General features: G+C 37.2%; 1 protein-coding gene and 1 pseudogene across 1 annotated transcript in view; both read left to right on the forward strand.

Moving 5' to 3' along the window:
• SRFBP1 (serum response factor binding protein 1) overlaps positions 1–19,991 on the forward strand; it is a 59,718-nt gene that overhangs the window by 18,632 nt on the left and 21,095 nt on the right. The window lies entirely within an intron of this gene.
• Positions 173–659, forward strand: LOC109445544 (cytochrome c oxidase subunit FA4 pseudogene; annotated as a pseudogene).

A 19,991-nucleotide genomic window follows, 5' to 3' on the forward strand; every position in this document is an offset into this window, starting at 1 on the left:
ATTAACATGAGCACATATTTTATACTGTTAGATTTCTATTGTAATGGAAACCATGTATTCTGTTTTCCTGTTACAATAATTAATGTTGGTATTTTACTCCTTAAAACTATTAATTAATATTTTGTGACAAGAGAAACTCAGCAGTGTCCTTTTTTTTCTTGAATATGAGTAATTTGATTCTGTTTTCTATACCTGCCACTGAATTGTATAAACTATGTAGTCTTCTAAGACACAAAAATAATTCCAAGGGCAATGATTGCTCCAATTAAAAATGCTTCGTTAGGGGCAGAGACTACCTAGTCTCCAGGCCTGCAGTTTTGCTTTTCTGTGCTTCCGGACCTGAGCCCACTGCTGCAACCATGCTGCGCCAAATCCTGTGTCAGGCCAGGAAACATCCAAGCTTGATCCCCCTCTTTGTATTTATTGGAGCTGGAGGTACTGGAGCAGCACTGTATGTCATGCGCCTGGCATTGTTCAATTCAGATGTCTGTTAGGATAGAGAGAATAACCCAGAACCCTGGAACAAGCTGGGTCCTAATGATCAACACAACTTTTACTCAGTGAATGTAGATTACAGCAAACTGAAGAAAGAAGGTCCAGACTTCTAAATGAAATGTTTCACTAGAAATCTGCTGAGAATGAAGGTCTTCCAGAAGCCATCCGCAGTTTTCCACTTAACCAAGAAATAGTTCCCCTCCAAATGCATGAAATCATGTTGGTGTATTATGTTGGGGTTTACACTGATAAATAAATATCTGAAACTAGGGGAAAAAAATGCTTCTTTAGGAATATACAGTGAGATTGTATAGTTCACTTATATTCTCTCTGTCTTCAAAACTAATTAAACCCTTTTCAAGGTATATCAGTTTTATGTATGGGTGAGGTGAGGAGAGAAATCCTCACTTTAAATTCTTGATTTCTTTTGAAACTCAGTATATTAATATAGAACTTGTGGGTTTTGGTTATAGTTAATGATTCTTCTCCACAATCTAATGTAGCATCCCAGTTTATTAATGATTATATATTTTCTTAAGACCCGTAAAATTTGCAGCCAGAAAAGAAAAACAAAAAATACAAATGAAAAAAAGACTGGGAATTTCCAGAACAACTATTATAAATTCCATATACTATTCTGAGGTTAATTAAATACTTTTTAATTTAGAACCTGCTATATATGTAGATGAATAGATTTCTGCCATCAGCTGATAAATATACTGTTCTGTGGGAAACAAGCATATGAGTCTGATCTACACTATACCACTATTATAATCAAAGAGTTGTAGGAACCTAGAAAAGGCATCTGTTATTTAATTACTTACAGGATTTAGGGAAGACCTTACAGAGTGGGGATACTGAGTTTGAACTTGAAGAGTAAGTACGATTCTGCTTTGGAAAAGGTCGTCTAGGTAAATAGAGCAAGCACACCAAGAAAAAAGCATACGGATCTGATAGTTCTGGGTGTGATTTGGAAGGTCTGCTCAGTACTCTTATTTCTGTTATAATATTTAGCACATTGAACTATAATTATTTCTTTATATGTCTCCTTTTTTTGAGCATAAGATACTGTCTTTTTATCTCCAGTGCTTGGTGTACTAATTGGCATAAAGCAGACATTCAACTATTTCATCAACAAATCAATGTCATGGCTGGAATATGGAATAAATAGAGGAACAAAAGGTTGAAGATGGTGGCTGAAGTGTAGATGAGATTACCATTTAAAGCCTTTTAGGAAATGTAGATCAAAGTTTTTGAGTAATCGTATGCATTTTCTAGAAAACTAAATTTGAAGGAGAGTGGAGGATTGACTAGAGGGAAAAGAGATTAGAGGGGAGATAACTAATTAGGAAGCGGTGACTGACTTAATATTTTCATGCGTTAAGGAGACATTTATTAAGCCTATCTTTATGAAAGGTAATGTGCCATGTAATTCATTGTTCCAGCTCTGCAAAAATCTTAGACCATCAGAGAAAGGCACTGGTGCACACAATTTTAAAAATGGTAAGTTATGGTAGGTGCTTTGAAAATTTTAAAACAGTAAGAGATTGCTTCTAGCTAATAAGCAGGAAAGGTTTCCTGGAAGTGATGGCAGTTTAATAAAAATAAATTAACGTTACTGATTGATGAAATTGATATGATGTCCTTGATAGTTTTCAATTGACTCCCAGTTAGATAACCAGGATACTGTTTTATGCAATAGCTTTACATCCCAGACTTATATGTTATTTATAGCACTAGGAAGCTCAACTTCAGATATATGAACACTGCTAATAATTTAATAATTTTAGTTATTAATATTTAAGCACCTACTCTGTGCCAGGCTTTTTGCTACAACCTACATATATATATTGTCTATAATCTTCAGAGTAGCTCTTCAAGGTTCCTATTTAGCCTCATTTTGCTGATGTGGAAACTGGGGATTTAAGGATTAATTGCTTTGCCCGAAATTACACTACTAGAGCTTGACAAACCCAGGATTCATTCCAAATCTATCTGAATCAGTAGTCCATAATCTTTTTTTATTATTATTAAATTTATTGGGATGACAGTTGTTAGCAAAATTACGTAGATTTCAGGTGTACAATTCTGTATTACATCATCTATAAATCCCATTGTGTGTTCACCACCCAGAGTCAGTTCTCCCTCCATCACCATATATTTGGTCCCCCTTACCTTCATCTCCCATCCTCCTCCCCCATTACACTCTGGTAACCACTAAACTATTGTCTGTGTCTGTGAGTTTTTGTTTCTCATTTGTTTGTCTTCTTTTGTTGTTTTTGGTTTATATACCACATATCAGTGAAATCATAGGGTTCTCTGCTTTTTCTGTCTCACTTATTTCGGTTAGCATCATACTCTCAAGATCCATCCATGTTGTCACAAATGTTCTTATATCATCTTTTCTTACTACCAAATAGTATTCCATTGTGTATAAATACCACAACTTCTTTATCCATTCATCTATTGAAGGACATTTTGGTTGTTTCCATGTCTTGGCCACCGTAAACAAAGCTGCAATGAACATTGGAGCACAGTGTCTTTATGTATAAATGTTTTCAGATTTTTTGGGTATATACCCAGGAGAGAGGGATTGCTTGGTCATATGGTAATTCTAAATTTTTTGAGGAACCTCCACACTGCCTTCCATAATGGCTGTACCAGTCTGCATTCCCACCAACAGTGTATGAGGGTTCCTTTTTCTCCACAGCCTCTCCAACACTTGTTACTATTTGTCTTGTTGAAGATAGCCATCCTGACTGGGGTGAGGTGATATCTCATTGTGGTTTTTATTTGCATTTCTCTGATGATTAGTGATGTTGAGCATTTTTTCATATGTCTATTTGCCATTTGTATGTCTTCTTTGGAGAAATTTCCAAAGAACAGATGTCTTCAGATCATCTGCCCATTTTTCAATTGAATTGTTTGTTTTATTGTTGTTGAGTTTCATGAGTTCCTTGTATATTCTGGATATTAGGCCCTTATCGGAGGCACTGTTTGCAAAAATCTTCTCCCATTCAGTTGGTTGCCTCTTTATTTTGTCGATGGTTTCTTTTGCTGTGCAGAAGCTTTTAAGTTTCATATAGTCCCATTCGTTTATTTTAGCTTTTACTTCCATTGCCTTTGGAGTCAAATTCATAAAATGCTCTTTGAACCTAAGGTCCATAAGTTTAGTACCTATGTTTTCTTCTATGCAGTTTATTGTGTCAGGTCTTATGCTGAAGTCTTAGATCCATTTTGAATTAACTTTGGTACATGGTGACAGATAGCAGTCCAGTTTCATTCTTTTGCACGTGACTATCCAGTTCTCCCAGCACCATTTATTGAAGAGGCCGTCTTTCCTCCATTGTATGTTTTTAGCTTCTTTGTCAAAAATCATCTGTCCATATTCATGTGGTTTTATTTCTGGGTTCTCAATTCTATTCCATTGGTCTATGTGTCTGTTTTTCTGCCAATACCATGCTGTTTTGATTATTGTAGCCCTGTAGTACAAGTTAAAGTCAGGGAGTGTGATGCCTCCAGAATTGTTCTTTTTTCTTAAGATTGCTTTGGCTAGTCAGTCTCTTTTGTGGTTCCAAACAAATCTGATGATTTTTTCTATTTCTTTTAAAAATGCCATTGGGATTTTGATGGGGAGTGCATTCAATCTGTATATTGCTTTGGGTAATATGGCCATTTTGACTATGTTGATTCTTCCAATCCATGAGCATGGAATGTCTTTCCATTTCTTTGTGTCTTCTTCAATTTCTTTCAAAAATGTCTTACAGTTTTCAGCATATAGGTCCTTCACATTCTTGGTTAAGTTTATTCCTAGGTATTTTATTCTTTTTGCTGCAATTGCAAAAGGAATTGTATTTTGTATTTCTTTTTCTGAGATTTCATTGTTAGTATATAGGAATGCAATGGACTTTTGTACGTTGATTTTGTAGCCAGCAACTTTACTGTATTCGTTGATTGTTTCTAATAGCTTTTTGGTGGAGTCTTTAGGGTTTTCTATATATAGCATCATGTCATCTGCAAAGAGTGATAATTTAACTTCTTCATTCCAAATTTGGATGCCTTTTATTTCTTTCTCTTGCCTGATTGCTCTGGCCAGGACTTCCAGCACTATGTTGAAAAGCAAAGGAGATAGGGTACAGCCCTGTCGTGTTCCTGAACGTAAAGCAAAGGGCTTCAGTTTTTCACCATTAATTATGAGATTAGCTGAGGGCTTGTCATATATGGCCTTTACTATGCTAAGGTATTTTCCTTCCTTACCTATTTTCTTAAGTGTTTTAATCATAAGTGGATGTTGTATCTTGTCAAATGCTTTTTCTGCATTAATTGATATAATCATATGATTTTTGTCCTTTATTTTGTTTGTGTGATGTATCACATTGATGGATTTGCAGATGTGGAACCATCCTTGTGCCCTGGGGATGAACCCCACTTGGTCGTGTTGAGTAATCTTTTTAATGCATTGTTATTGTTGTATTCGATTTGCTAGAATTTTGTTTAGGATTTTTGCATCTGTATTCATCAGAGATATTGTTCTGTAGTTTTCTTTTTTTTGTGTTGTCCTTACCAGGTTTTGGTCTCAGGGGAATGTTGGCCTCATAAAATGAGTTATGGAGTTCTGTCTCTTCCTCAATTTTTTGGAAGAGTTTGAGCAGGATTTGTATTAGATCCTCTTTGAAGGTTTGGTAGAATTCACTAGTGAAGCCATCTGGTCCCGGACTTTTGCTTTTGGGAAGGTTTTGGATGACTGATTCAATTTCGTTACTGGTGATCGGTCTGTTTAGATTTTCCAGTTCTTCATGGTTCAGCCTTGGGAGGCTATATGTTTCTAAGAACTTGTCCATTTCTTCTAGGTTATTGAATTTGGTGGCATATAGTCCTTCATAGTATTCTTGGATGATCCTTTGTATTTCTGTGGTGTCCGTAATAACTTCCCCTTTTTCATTTCTGATTTTGTTAATCAGTTTCTTCTCTCTTTTTATCTTAGTGAGTCTAGCCAAGGGTTTCTCAATTTTGTTAATCTTTTCAAAGATCCAGCTCTTTGTCACATTAATTTTTTCTATTGTCTTTTTGTTCTCTATTTCATTTAGTTCTGCTATGATTTTTGTTATTTCCTTTCTTCTGCTGACCTTGGGTTTCATTTGTTCTTTTTCCAGTTCTTTAAGGTGTAAAATGAGGTTATTTATTTGGGATTTTTCTTGTTTCTTGAGATAGGCCTGTAATGAGATAAATTTCCCTCTTAAAACTGCTTTTGCTGCATCGCAAAAGTTTTGGTAGGATGTATTTTCATTGTCATTTGTTTCTATGTATGTTTTGATCTCTCCTCTAATTACTTCTTTGACCCAGTCGTTCTTTAAAAGTATATTGTTTAATCTCCATGTATTTGTGTCTTTTCCTGCTTTCTTTTTGCAGTTGATACCCAGTTTCAAAGCCTTGTGATCAGAGAATATGCTTGGTATAATTTCAATCTTCTTAAATTTGCCGAGGCTGATTTTATGTCCCAATATATGGTCTATCCTTGAGAATGTTCCATGACTATAGAAAAGAATGTATAGTCTGATGTGTTAGGATGAAGTGCTCTATATATGTCAATTATGTCCATTTCATCTAAAGTGTCATTTAGGGCTGCTATTTCGTTATTTATTTTGTGTTCTGATGATCTATCCATAGCTGTCAATGATACATTGACAATGATGTATTTAAGTACCCTAGTATAATTGTGTTTTGGTTAATTTCTCCCTTTAGTTCTGTTAGGAGTTGCTTGGTATATTTCGGTGCTCCCTGACTGGGGCATAAATATTGATGACTGTTATGTCTTCTTGTTGTATGGTCCCCTGTAGCATTATGAAATGTCCATCTTTGTCTCTTGTTATCTTTTTCACCCTGAAGTCTGTTTCATCTGATATCATTATGGCTACACCTGATTTTCTCTGGGTACCATTTGCTTGGATTGTCGATTTCCACCCTTTCACTTTGAGTCTATGCTTGTCCTTGTAGCTGAGATATGTTTCGTGGAGACAGCATATGGTTGGGTTTAGTTTTTTGACCAATCTGCTACTCTGTGCCTTTTTATTGGTGAGTTCAGTCCATTTACATTTAGGGTGATTATTGATATGTGAGGATTTCCTGTCATGCTAGCTTTAGTTTTCTGATAATGCTGTGTCTCCATTGTTTCTTTGCCTTTTTGTTGTTGTCTATTATTTCTATGTGGTGGTATTCTATGATGTTTCCCTCTGTTTCTTTTATTACAGTATATATTTCAGTTCTGGATTTTTTTTGAGTGGTTACCCTTAAGTTTATGTAAAAGAAAGTTTGATATTTAGAGTATTTCATTTTCTTCAGGACACTTACTTTCTCCTTTCCCATATTCCGGTTCAGGCCTTTACTCTCCCCCTTTTTATGTTTCGGTTGCCACAAATTGTCCCTGTTGATGGTGGTCGAATAGCCTCCTTTAGTATTTCTTGTAATGCAGGTCGTCTATTAGAAAATTCCCTGAGCTTCTGTATGTCTGGAAAGGTCTTTATTCCTTCTTCATATCTAAAGGATATCTTTGCTGGATATATTATTCTTGGCTCATAATTTCTCTTTAAGTAGTTTGAATATTTGGTTCTACTCCCTCCTGGCTTGAGAGTTTCTGCTGAAAAATCTGATGATAATCTAATGGGCTTTCTTTTCCCTGGCTGCCTTGAGGATTCTTTCTTTGTCGTTGATTTTAGACAGCTTCAATACAATGTGCCTTGGAGAAGGCCTGTTGGGATTGAGGTAATTAGGTGTTCTATTTGCTTCTTGGATTTGGGATTCTCTGTTCCCTTCTCTCTTTCTTCTCCTTCTGGTATGCCCATTACTCTTATATTGCTCTTTTTGATGCTGTCAGAAAGTTCTTGTAGCGTTCTTTCATTTCTTTTAAGTCTCAAGTCTCTTTTTTCTTCCATCTGTGTAATTGTAATTTCCAGGTTTCTATCTTCGATGTCACTGATTCTTTCCTCCATCTGGTCAACTCTACTACCTAAGCTGGTTATTTCATTCTTAATTTCTTCTATTGAGTTTTTAATCTCCAGAAATTCTATTTGGTTCTTTTTAAAAATTTCAATCTCTTTTGTACAATGCTCGTGTTGTTCTTTGATTGTGTTTCTGAGTTCATTAAACTGCCTTTCTGTGTTTTCTTACATCTCGTTGAGTATTTTCAGAACTGCAGTCTTGAATTCTCTGTCATTTAGGTCACATATTTCCGTATCTTTAAGTTCCTTTTCTGGAGACTTTTCAGTTTCTTTCTGAGCTGTCTTGTTGCCTTGGTTATTTATGGCAATTTCTGATTTATTATTTCTCTTTGTAGACATCTACAGGAGTTGCTTCTGCAGCAGCTTGATAGGAAGAGGTCTTTCTTTTGTTTTCCAGTACTTGTTGGTAGAATGTTTTATTTTCTCTCTGACTGCAGCCTTTTTTTTCTCTCACACGGTAGTGCTATGTTTTCTCTGCACTATTCCAGCTTCTCACACAATGGGGGGATTCCCTGGGAGACGGGCTTCTCCTCTGTTAATAGTTTGCCTGGGTAACAGGGCCCAGTGTCCGTGTGGGTATGTGGAGAGCTTTTGAAGTTCCAAAGCTCTTCCTGCACCAAATTCAGAGCCCGTATGTTTCAGCAGTTCTGTTTACTCCTGCATGGATCCTCCCAGATAGGTGGGGCCAGGGGCGGGGTGAGTTGTGAGAGGTGGCCCAGAGCAATGGCAGCGGCCACCACCACAGCTGGTCCTGCTTCCACAGCTCCCTCCCCTTTGCCAGAACTAGTTGGGCTGCGAATCTGTGTCTGTGGTCCACAGCTCTCAGAACAGCAAATATTCTGTTCTTTTGATCTGACACTGCTACTGTTTCGCTTCTAGCACTGGGCAGGTGGGGGCGGGGCGAGCTCTGGGAGGGTAGGGAGGGGCTGCTGGTCTCAGTGCCGAAGGCTTCCTTTCTCTGCTCGGCAGTGAGGGCTTAAACCACCGTTTTCAGCCTTCTTCCCTCAGTCTTTTCTTCGAGGTCTCTGCTGTGAGCGTTGGGTTCAGCTGTGTTATATGCTGCCCCCTCACCCCTGTGGGCCATAAGCGGAGCCCTAGCAGTTCTTCCCTCTCCCGCAGCTGCAGTAGTTCCGGAAAGCAGCGAGCTCGGAGCACTGAGCTAGGTCTGCGTCCTTCACCTGCGCGGCTCCGTCTCCACACTTCTCCCTTCCGTCCTCCCCTGCTCGCGCGATTCGCCCACCTTTAGGTGCATTCAGTAGTGGGCCTCTTCGTCTTGCATATCTGCTGTGCAGGGAGTCCTTTGTGGAGTTATTGGTGTTAGATTAGTTGTAAATTCCAGGGGAGCTTTACAGAGGCTCACCTCATGCCGCCATTTTGATGACATCAATCCAGTAGTCCGTATTCTTAATAATCTATTAACCTGACCTCTCATATTTAAATGCTCAATTTTATTAAGAGTAATTAGATATTATAAAGAAATGTGTTTTGTATTATAATTTTAATGATCACTATTAGTTGAAAAGTGCAAATAATAATGAAAGAATTTATCATCATTGCCTCTTGGGGACAAAATAGTATTTGTTTATAATTTTACATGATTGGAATAGTTGGACCTTCCTAAAGATACAGAGTGACTGGTTATCCATAAAGGATTTTGTGTATACATTTAACATTTAGAAATAGTATCTGGAAGCTCAGTACCAAAGTAATCAATTCTCTTGGGATCATGAATTAGTAACTGATTAGATGTGAAAGGAAATTTCATTCCTTGCTAAATTTGGCACTATAAACAATTTGAATGTAATGATTCCAGTATTAATTGATATAGGCTCTTTAATCTATTAACACATGGAAATATAATTAATAAACAGGTGTGATTTTTATTATAATTGTGCCCTTGACAAAGTTTACTGAAAACTTGAAGTTCTAGAGAAAATGCTTTGAAGGAATAAAAACTTGTAATAAATAGTTTGACTTCCTTGAGATTTTGAAAGATTGTCCCTTATTCTTTCAGTTAAAGGCCACTCTCATTTAACACATTCCTAAATCCCTTTTTGCTCATCCCTATATCTTATTTATAATTCCAATATTGTAGGGAAAGACTTCCTCAATTACCTAATAGAATTTTCCTAAGGCCTTTTGATGAATTTCCGAAGTGATTCACTGAAGGAAAAAAAAAATGTTCTATGGGCTTATGTAATTGTTTATTAAGTTTGAGGTTTTGTTTTTGTTTCTTTTTTTCTTTAACTCTTTGGGTTTGGGCAAGAAAAACTAAAGTTGCAAATGTATATAGATTAAAACGTTTTAGGAGTAAAAAAAGTGAATATCATGTATTCATATAAAGCTGTAATTTTATCCTCTTTTTATTTAATACACTGAATAATTAAAAATACGCATCTCAACCCTAATTATTTTTATTGTTAACATGTTATTGAAAAGATATACAACTAAAGTGGTTTTAATTGTTTTATTTACTCCTTATAAATTCTACAAAATTATGCCCTTTTAAACAAATGTTTGGATTCCATTTCAAAAATAGTAAACTTTTCTCCACAAGGCCAGCCATTTTTTTAGAAGACGAAAAAAATTATCTATCTATTCTGACTTATTCCTTAGAATGCAGCAGTACTGTAAGTAGAATCTTCAGGCTGATGTAATTGCTGCATCTCATTTTCTGTGCTTGACTCCTTGAACATGCAGAAGTGGGTAATTTTATGTGCCAAGAACAGTTTAGATGTTTGTATTTGCCATAAAAAATATGTGATCATGTTTAATCACTTGAGTTAAAAATGCTATTTTGTCTTATTTTCTAAAAGGTATTTCTACTGTGAGAGATAGGACTATATAATGACAATGTTTCGCAGCTTCATTTGACCAAATTATTTGATAATGTTTATGCTTAGTTAATATTTACTTTTAAATGTAATACAAATCTTTGGACTATTGAATTTTACAAGTTTCTTTTAGCTTTTGCTCACTGAAATTGTAATTATTTTCACATCAGTAATTATTTTTGTATCTTGATGAAAATTTATAGTTAAAAGATACATTTCAGTTTAGTTTTTAAACTATGAGAATTCAACTTTAAACATGAAAGTCAACTTGGAACTAAAATGAGACAGTACTATTTGTAGACATTTAGTAATTCTTTAACTGGCTGCCAGCAAAAACCTGACACTAGTAAAATTTCCTAGTAGTAAACGTACTTTGTTTTATATATCACTCTTGTTTAAGAACCTAAATTAGCTTCCTGTTGTTTACCAGATGGGGTCAATTCCTCCTAGGTGTTAAAAAGCTTTCTTATCAGTTAGTTCCTGTCATCCTGACCAACTTAATCGCTCATCCCCACATCTGTCTACATACTACATTCAATTTTATATCTCCTACACATACTTCATACATTTCTGTTTTTTAAGTTTCTCTAGCTTTCTCTGATAACACCGCATTCATTGCTACCTCACTACTCTTACAAATCCAGAAAGAATCATTGTCACAGCCTTCACCAACCTCTAAAACAGTGGTTTTGTTTGGTGGAGGCAGATATACGGGCATGAAGATTCACACCTGGGGACATATAACGGATGGGAGGTTTGTACAATTTGAAAAAGGTTTCCCCAGTATGTTGGGTATTTTTATTATTCCTACCATTGATAACTACAGCAGTAAACACAATTACCCTGCTTGCTTCATCGTCATATATACATAATAGAAATTAGGTAACCAGTCTTTAAGAGTCTACTTACTGCATTGCATCTTCCTTTGTATTATGATGTGTTAACTGGACCAAAATAATCTTATAATTAGTTCATCAGAAAGAGGGTTTATTTGGGAAAAGAAAACAAAACCACCACAGCAGTGTGGGAACACGCACCTTCCAGCCAGCTATCCACCTGCAAAAAGAAAGCGATCTCTCAAGATGGCTCCCTTATATACACCCCCCCACCCCCCGCCACAGGAAGTTAGAGCCATAAAGTTCAACAGGAAGGAAGTCTGGAATAGCGAGGAACAGGAAACCCAGCTCCAGCCATGGACCTCCCAACTCCCTGGTCAGTTTCCTTAAAGTGGCATTTCGCTTTTATCATTCCCCCCTTTCGATCAAGATTGTTTCTCTAAAAGCATCATTGATCAGCAGTCAGGTCTTCTTCAGGTCTCGGGTTTTCCAGTTTTCAGCCTTTTGTCCCTCAATGTCAGAAAGGACCTCCTCTGAGTGTCATATCGGGGAAGAGTGCGTAGATCAGGAACAGCTGATGTCTGGGGTTGATGGGCATCAGGAGCAGAGCTTAAATATAATAAAAATTTAAGGTAGAATTAGAACAACCTAGGTCATATGGTAGGTGTAAATCAGGAGCATAAGCTTGTAGATAATGAGACAGCGGCTGTTGTTATCGTAAATAGATCAAAGTTCTTGATAGATTCAACAACCAGAAAGGTTTGGTAACTCATCTCCTTAGAGGCCGCCTGCTTTAAATTTTGACAGATTTAGTTTCAGGTCACCAGACTGTGTGCAGCTCCAGTCAGGGTTTGGTACCCACTTTAGGTGTGATACGTGTATCCAGGAGTCTGCTCCCTGCAGTTTAGCAGCACAGAGTTTGTCAACAGTACCTGGTAAGGGCTGTTCCAGCTTGGCTGGAGGGAATCCATTTTGAGGTGTCTCTTCCAGTAAATAAAATCTTCAGTTGCAAAGGTGTTTTTTTTTCTGTTTTTCATTTCCCTGGAGTGCACAGTGAAGTGATTATTCTACTAAGGCATGATTATTGTCAATAGAAGCAATTAAGCCTTTACAATATTGAAGTATGTCTCCTTTCACCAACTATAGATCAAGAGAGGCAGGAGCGAAATTCATAAGGCAATAGGGCATCCTGTAAATATCTCAAAAGGTAAAAGCTTATGAGTACCAAAAGGGGCAGATCCGAGATTTAAAGAACTATCAGCAATGGTGTTGGCCAACGTATTTGAAAAGTTTCTGTAAATTTTGCCAATTGAGTCTTAATAATGCCATTAGTGCATTCAACCAATCCGGAAGATTGAGGATGGTAAGCACAGTGGAAATGTAGAACTGGCTAAATAGCACAGCCTTGCTTTAGTACCTGACCAGTGAAATGATTCCTCTATCACTGTGGAGTTCAAGAGGAGTTCTCTAACAGTATTTATGCCACTGCAGACGCATTAGCTTGTCTGCAAGTGGAAAGCTTCAGTCCAGTGAGAATATATACATATCATGACTAAAACATATTTGTATCCATGAGATGTCATATGAAGTCTATTTGCCAGAAACCAAATGGTCCAGGGGCAGTATGAATAGGTTTCCCTGAGTTATACTTTGGGCAGGTGAGACGCCTAAAGTAGGCACTTGACGCAGCCTTATTAATATCTCCCCACCAATATTGGGGAATTGTACAGTTGACCAGTGGTTCAATGCATGTACAGTGGGTAGGAGTGGAAATTTTAGAGTTTCTGGTAGGACTGGATTGTTATTTGGTCCAAACCAGTTTCTTTTCCTCATCAAACCAACAATTATTAGATCTCCAGTCTTGTTTTTCTTCCAGTTTTTCTAAGTTATCAACTGGAAAAGTTTCTCTTTGGACCATGACAGAGGTCTGACTGCTGGTGACACCTTGTAGGGCAGCATTCTTAGCAGAAATGTCAGCAAAATGATTTCCTTTAGCTTCCAGGGAATCACGTTTAGTGTCCTGGAATCTCAATGGCTCAAGTATCAGGTAGAAATATAGTGTCCAATAATCACTGTACACATGAACCGTTTTGAATTTTATCTCCATTGGAGGTAAGGAAGCCACGTTGTTTCCATAGCATTCCAAAGTTATGAACCACTCCAAAAGCATATCTACTGTCAGTGTGAATGCTCTACTCTTTGCTAAAATGCAAGCTGGAGTGAGGGCATATAATTCAGCCTGCTGTGCTGAAGTAGCCAGAGGCAAAGGTGCTGCCTTGATGACTTCAGAAGGAGTTACAACAGCATAACCAGCACAGTACTTACTGTTCGCATGTCTTAAATATGGACCATCTGTAAACCATGACAGATCAGCTTTACCTAGAGGAGTCTTCTGTAAATGGTCACGAGGAGTCAGGAGGTGGTCTGTCAGTGTCAGGCAGTCCTGAGTGGTTTCCTCAATCTCAGAATGGAGAAAAGTAGCTGGATTAACGTTACTTCAATGTGAAAAGGTGAAATGGAAGTGGTTAACAAACGGATTTCAAAGGAAGTTAGATGACTGAAAGATGCTGGGTGTAGAAAGTCAAAAGTCTTGGCAATCTTACTTTTAGGTGGCTCGTCTAGGGTACTGGCAAGCTCACTGGCCAGATTTACCAAGTCTAGGGTAGTGTAGTTTTCCATCCCATCCTGGATCTTCTAACCAGAAGGGAAGTGTTTTCATTTAACCTGTTGACAAAGAATTTAAAAGGTACACATGTGGTGTCAACATCTGAAGGAAGACCAGAATTTTTCTTAAACACTGCCTGAAGTCTATTATAATAGTCATGAACAAATTCGTCAGGCCTTTGTGAGCAAGTGTGAGTTTTGCTCCAATCTGCAGACGTTGGGAAGGCCTTGGAATTGCTTGATGTAGTTTTCGCGCAAGTTCCCTGGGTTCCTCACAGTTGGAGGTTTACTTTTGTAAGTCTCTGTCAGGATGTTCCCATCCAGCAATCCTCATCCAGTGTCCAGCTTGTCTAGCCAACTAACATTGATTAGCTGATAAAAGTCAAAAAACCCCAGCTGATGGGCCTGAATAGTAATATCAAACTCCTCAGCAAACGCATTAGAGTCCTCAGTTACCTTAGGAAATTCCTTTACAATGGCTCGTTTAAGTCACCTTTAGTCTAGGGGACAAGGGAGATGTGTGGGGTTTGTTAGGATCTCCAAAGGGTTTAATCTTAAATGGGAAAGTACTGATAAGTTTCCAGGGAGGAGAAAAAGAATGTGCTGCTGGGGACTGAGCTGAAAGCAGAGGCAGCAATGAGGGACAAAATGGCGTCAGGGATGGAGCTTGAGACAAAGGAGCAGTGGGGGAAGGGCAAGGCAGTGCTGTAGAGGAAGAGCACGAGGTTTCAGGTGCCATTTTGTCTCTGAATTTTTAGCAGCCCTCATTAACTTGGAGACTTCATTTTTTTTAAATGGGCTACTTTAGATTCATAGTCTTGTTTGGAAGCCTCAATATACCATTCAAAATAGGCATTCCATTGCTCTTTCTTAATGACAGCGCTGTTATCCAATTTAGTTCCAAGAAAATCAACTATGGGAATTTCAAAAGTTCTCCAAAGTGGCCACTGATTTTCTAAGTTACTCTTTGTCAGATCTGTCCATTTAGTTAAATACGTGCACAAAAACGAAGAGACAGTTTTAGAAGACTTAGAGAGCAGGGATCTCATTTTTAATACTGGGCCCAAAACAGCTCACTACTTGAGCAACCTGCAGGTCTTCAGCTCACCTTACTCTGGAACAGTCTGATCACTGAGAACCAGACCGAAGGCTAAAAGCCAGTTCCAGGGAAATAACTAATTCTCAGGAAGTTAAGTTACGGGCTGAGCTGGCACTGGGCCGAAATCAGTTCACAATTCAAGCAACCCATAGGTCTTCAGCTCACCTCACTCTGGAACTGTCTAATCACTGAAAATCAGGCCAAAGGCTAAAAGCCAGTTCCAGGGAAATAGCCAACTCTCAGGGAGTTAAGTTACGGGCTGAGCTGGGTGGCGGCACAATCTAATACCGCAGTGAGATGACACAGTCTATTACCAGCCAAGACTCACCAATTTCAGTAGAAATAACCTCTATCCCTAAAGGAACTTTAGGTGAATCCCAGTCTTTGTCGCAAAGAACAACTTGTTTTCCGAAGAATTCAAGCTGACGTGCCACATCGAGTACTTAGACAACAGACAAATAGACCTCTAATGCATTCACACAAACATACACTCACGCACACAAAAATTTTTTTTTCCCCTGGTCAATTTCTTTAAAGTGCCCGTTTGCTTTTATCAGATGTAAGGTCAGTTACATGTTATTTCAAAAATAAGTTATACATTTTGGTTATCTGTTTTTTTTACACAGTGCCTGGTGTTCTGCACAGTCGAAGGCTCTCTAGTAACATGTTTCAAATATTAATATGCACATCTATTATAAATAGTTTTAAAAATGTTATAACACAATACCATTGTGTTTTCCTAATTAAAATGAAGATAAATTATCAAAATTGGGATTTTTTTAGTTTGTTTTTCTTTCCACCATTTAATAATAATTCTTGAGACTGCCTTTCATGTTTCATTTCAGGTTCAAGAATTTGACTTTTAAATACAGTTGACTCGTGAACAACACGGGTTAGGGCTACAGACTCCCCACTCATTTGTAAATCCATGTATAACTTTTGACTCCCCCCAAAACTTCACTGCAGCCTACAGCCATCTCTCAGGACTGGTTCCAGGACACCCCTCTGATACCAAATCTACAGATGCTCAATCCGTTAAATGGCGTAGAACAATTCATAGAGTTGGCCCTGTGCATTTGCAAATTCCCAGCAATGGATTGATTTTGATCCATGGTGGGTTGAATCTGTCGATGCAAAGCCCTAGGATACAGAGGGCAGACTATGTATTTATTGAAAAATATTTGTGTATAAGTGGACCCATGCAGTTCAAACCGGTGTTGTTCAAGGGTCAACGGTAATGATTTTTTGAGGTAAAATTAGCAATGTGTTGATGACTTTTAAGATGTAGAAAGGTATAATTATAAAAGCAAAGAAAAATAAAGTCATGTGTATCATATCCTAAAATTTTTCATAAGTTTAGTTGATAACTATTTTTGTACCACTAAAATATGCAATGTCAGTGTTCTTTACGTAGTACTCTTAATAATTTTTTTTAAGATTTTGAATTTCTGTAGTATTTTGCTCCATGTAAATGGCATAGATAAAATATTACTTAAGATAGCCATCGCCTTCAATACCAGTTTGAAAAATTATGCGAGAGCTATTCAGTGACAGAGAAATCCTGAACAGAAATCCTGAGGAGATCTACTATACTCCCCATCATCATTGTCATCTTGTATTGTGACTTTAGACCAGAAGCTGAAATCATTCTTACTATTAGTTACTATTGTAGGATTCAAAAAACAAAAGTTTTACCTTATATTATTTAATCTAGTACTTTGCCAGAAAAGTTCACAAACTTTTATCATGTCATCTCGAAGCCATCCTCATGAGCAAAGCACTTTATTTCAGCTCAACAAAATATATATTAAGTCTGTATTTGTTTACAAAATACTCTGGTAGCTTACAGAAATATAGTAATTTATATGATGTTTGCCCTTGAGAAGCTTATAGTCTAATGAGGGAAATGGACATGTGAACAGAGTATCAATACAGTGTGTATAAAACACTGATAGATGTATTGGTGGTGGGCCACGTAGTACTTAGTACTATGGGGAAGGCTTCCTGTAGCATGAAGCCGACTCTTAAAGGGTGACTATAACCTCACAAATTACAGTGGGAGACTTAAATTTATATTGCTTTATTGTTTTTGTTTCAGAAAAGTTATAAAGGAAGTACTTGTAGAATCAAGAAATAGAAAATGTTTAGATTGTTTTACTAGTTTTCCCTACATGAAGTTCTCTATTAGGTGTGATAGTGATTTAGATTAATATATCAACGTGGACAAGATTAAAGATTAATTGGTATTTTTTGTTTGCTTTTAATTTAGAAAATTAAAAATGATAAACTTCAATGAAAGACAGTTCTTATATGTATTCTCTGTAATACTTCCTGAACAGGGGCAGTGTTTACTAGCAGGTCTTGTTTATGTTATACGCAATACAGAGATACCTGAGATATTCAGTTTAATAATTTATAATACCTAACAAGTAAGAAAGAAAGAAAAAAAATCTTTAGTATTCATTCTTTCAACAAATATTTTTTAGATTTTACCAAATGTCATAAATGTCTAGTCACTTAAGGTACTCCTGAAGAAAAGACAATAGGCATAGTATTCTGATCTTTTGTAATTTATCTTTTAGGGCAGATAGCAGAAGACAACATAATCAGTTAATTATTTAGTATGTTAGTAGATGATATGCTGTGGAAAATCAGAGCAGAGTAGGAAGGATTTAGGAATAATGATGTGTAGTCAGTTTGATATGTAAGTCTGAAGTGCAGAAGAGAGATTTGGGCTAGTGGTAAGAGACTTTGGGGAATTGTTGACTTGTATGTGAGATTTAAAGTCATGAGAGAAGATTAAATCACGAATGTATTATTAGATAATGGTGAAGAGTCCCACGTCCCGTCGTAAGCTAGAAAGAAAAGGAAGAACTAGCAAAGGGGGCTAAGGAAGAAAAACCTAGAGTATGTGTCCTGTAAGTCATATGAAGAAAGTATATCAAAGAGAAAGGAGGAATTGTTAAAAGGTTATGATTGGCCAAGGAGGGGAGAGTCCGATGCTGCGATGTGTTGAGTAAGAGGAGTACTGAGCCCTATTGGTTAGTTTAGCAACGTGGAAATCGTTGGTGCCTTTTACAAGAATGGCGTTGGTTGGAGTAGTTGGACCACAAGCTTCCCTGAAGTGGGTTTAAAAGAAAGAGCACTTGGAGGTATGAGAAATTGACTAGGGGTGACTATGTGACCACATTTTCCTGTGATTTTCCTGGTATTCACCTCTTGTGTCCCAGCATAATTTTTAATAGTGCCTCATTTCATTCTCAAGTGGGTCATCATTTGAGTAACAAATTATATGGTCATTGTCATTCTTTCATCACACCCAAATTCGACCAGTGATATCCTTTCTAAAGTAGCTTATGTGACTTTTTGAGAGAACTCCATTAGTCTTTACTTTTTTGGCATAACAAAATGTTGCAGGGCTTATACTGTTCCTGCCTCAGATCTGTAATCAGCCATTTCTCTAAGAAGCCCTGCTTCATTTTAGTGGTATTTAGCAAGCAAGAGTTGAAATATGGATAGATTTTTGATTGGGTGTAAAAAGGAGTGAGAAACAGGTGGCCAATTAGAGAAAGGCATTCCACAAATAAAAAGTTTCAAAATAGTTTACGATATATACTGAGATGGGGGAATAGACAATTTATTCAGGTCATTCTATGTAAAATGAATGGGTGGCATATGCATATGAGACCCCCTAGAAGTGTATTACAATAACAATTACAATATAGAGCAGAAAGATACACTGAGGCCATGTAATGAAAGGATTTGAATGCCAGACCAAAGGTCTTTAACTTTGCTTTTGTATTTAAGACAGTGATATATAATGGGCCTTGGAATTACCGTTTCCCCGAAAATAAGACCTAGTCGGACAATCAGCTATAATGCGTCTTTTGGAGCAAAAATTAATGTAAGACCTGGTATTATATTATATCTGGTATTTATATTACATTATATTATATCAGGTCTTATAGTGATATAACACTGGGTCTTATATTAATTTTTGCTCCAAAAGACACATTAGAGCTGATTGTCCAGCTAGGTCTTATTTTCGGGAAAACACAGTACTGATACTAGAGGCAGAAAAACTAGTTAGGCGGTATAATCCACACAATCCATAATGAAGTCCTGAACACTAAGGGTAGGATAATGGTAATCCAAAGGAGGGAACCAAATTCAGCAGACACTACATCAGAGGAAGCAAAAGGCGGGGTTGGAGCATAACAGAAGCATGACGAGGAGGTCCGCAGTCTCAGATGACTGAGCTGTCTAACCTGAGCGGCAGAGGCTGGAGATGCCATTAATTGCAACAGAGAACACAGGAATAGGTGAAGGAGAAATACAAAGATATTTCATTTGGAAAAATCCCTTGACTGCTTGATGACAGAGTATAACCTATTGAAGTTCCATCTGGTGTAATTGTATTTAAGAAACAGTAGAACAATATTTAGGAAATAAGGTTTTTGTTGTCACTGATGGATAACCATGATGAGATTCCCATCTGTGGAAAACCATGAAGATTTGGATGTCAGTGTCTCTCTCACGAGTTATTTCAGATTCTTTATTTCAGAGAAACGCATTTGCCTTATTTCCAAATAGACAATAAGACTCCAAAAATCCAGACTTTTCTTGGCACCTCATAATTCTTTCCATTGGAAATTAACTTTTTGTAATCTAAACATCATATTCCAATTTTAATCACATTTTGGAAAATGCAAAGATTTTATTAAAAGCTCAGCCTCAATGAGAGCCTCTTGGAATTTAAAACATCAACATGGTTACTGCCAGCAAGTTACTTTTTGTCTTGATACAGTGTCCCTTCCCACAGCCTGATACAGAATAAATAGTTTGGTTGCAAATATACTTCACCCACTCAGCCAGAGACTGCACTACACTGGTGATATAGCTGAGATAGTACAGTAATCCCTCCTTATCCACAGTTTCAGTTTCTGCAATTTCAGTTACCTGCGGTCAATTGAGGTCTGAAAATATTAAGTGAAAAATTCCAGAAATAAACAGTTCATAACTTCTTAGTAGTGTGATGAAGTCCTTGGACCCAGACTTGAATCATTCC

The sequence above is a fragment of the Rhinolophus sinicus genome, chromosome 3, assembly GCF_057876585.1.
Source record: "Rhinolophus sinicus isolate RSI-liver-muscle chromosome 3, RSI-T2T, whole genome shotgun sequence".
Taxonomy (NCBI): Eukaryota; Metazoa; Chordata; class Mammalia; order Chiroptera; family Rhinolophidae; genus Rhinolophus; species Rhinolophus sinicus.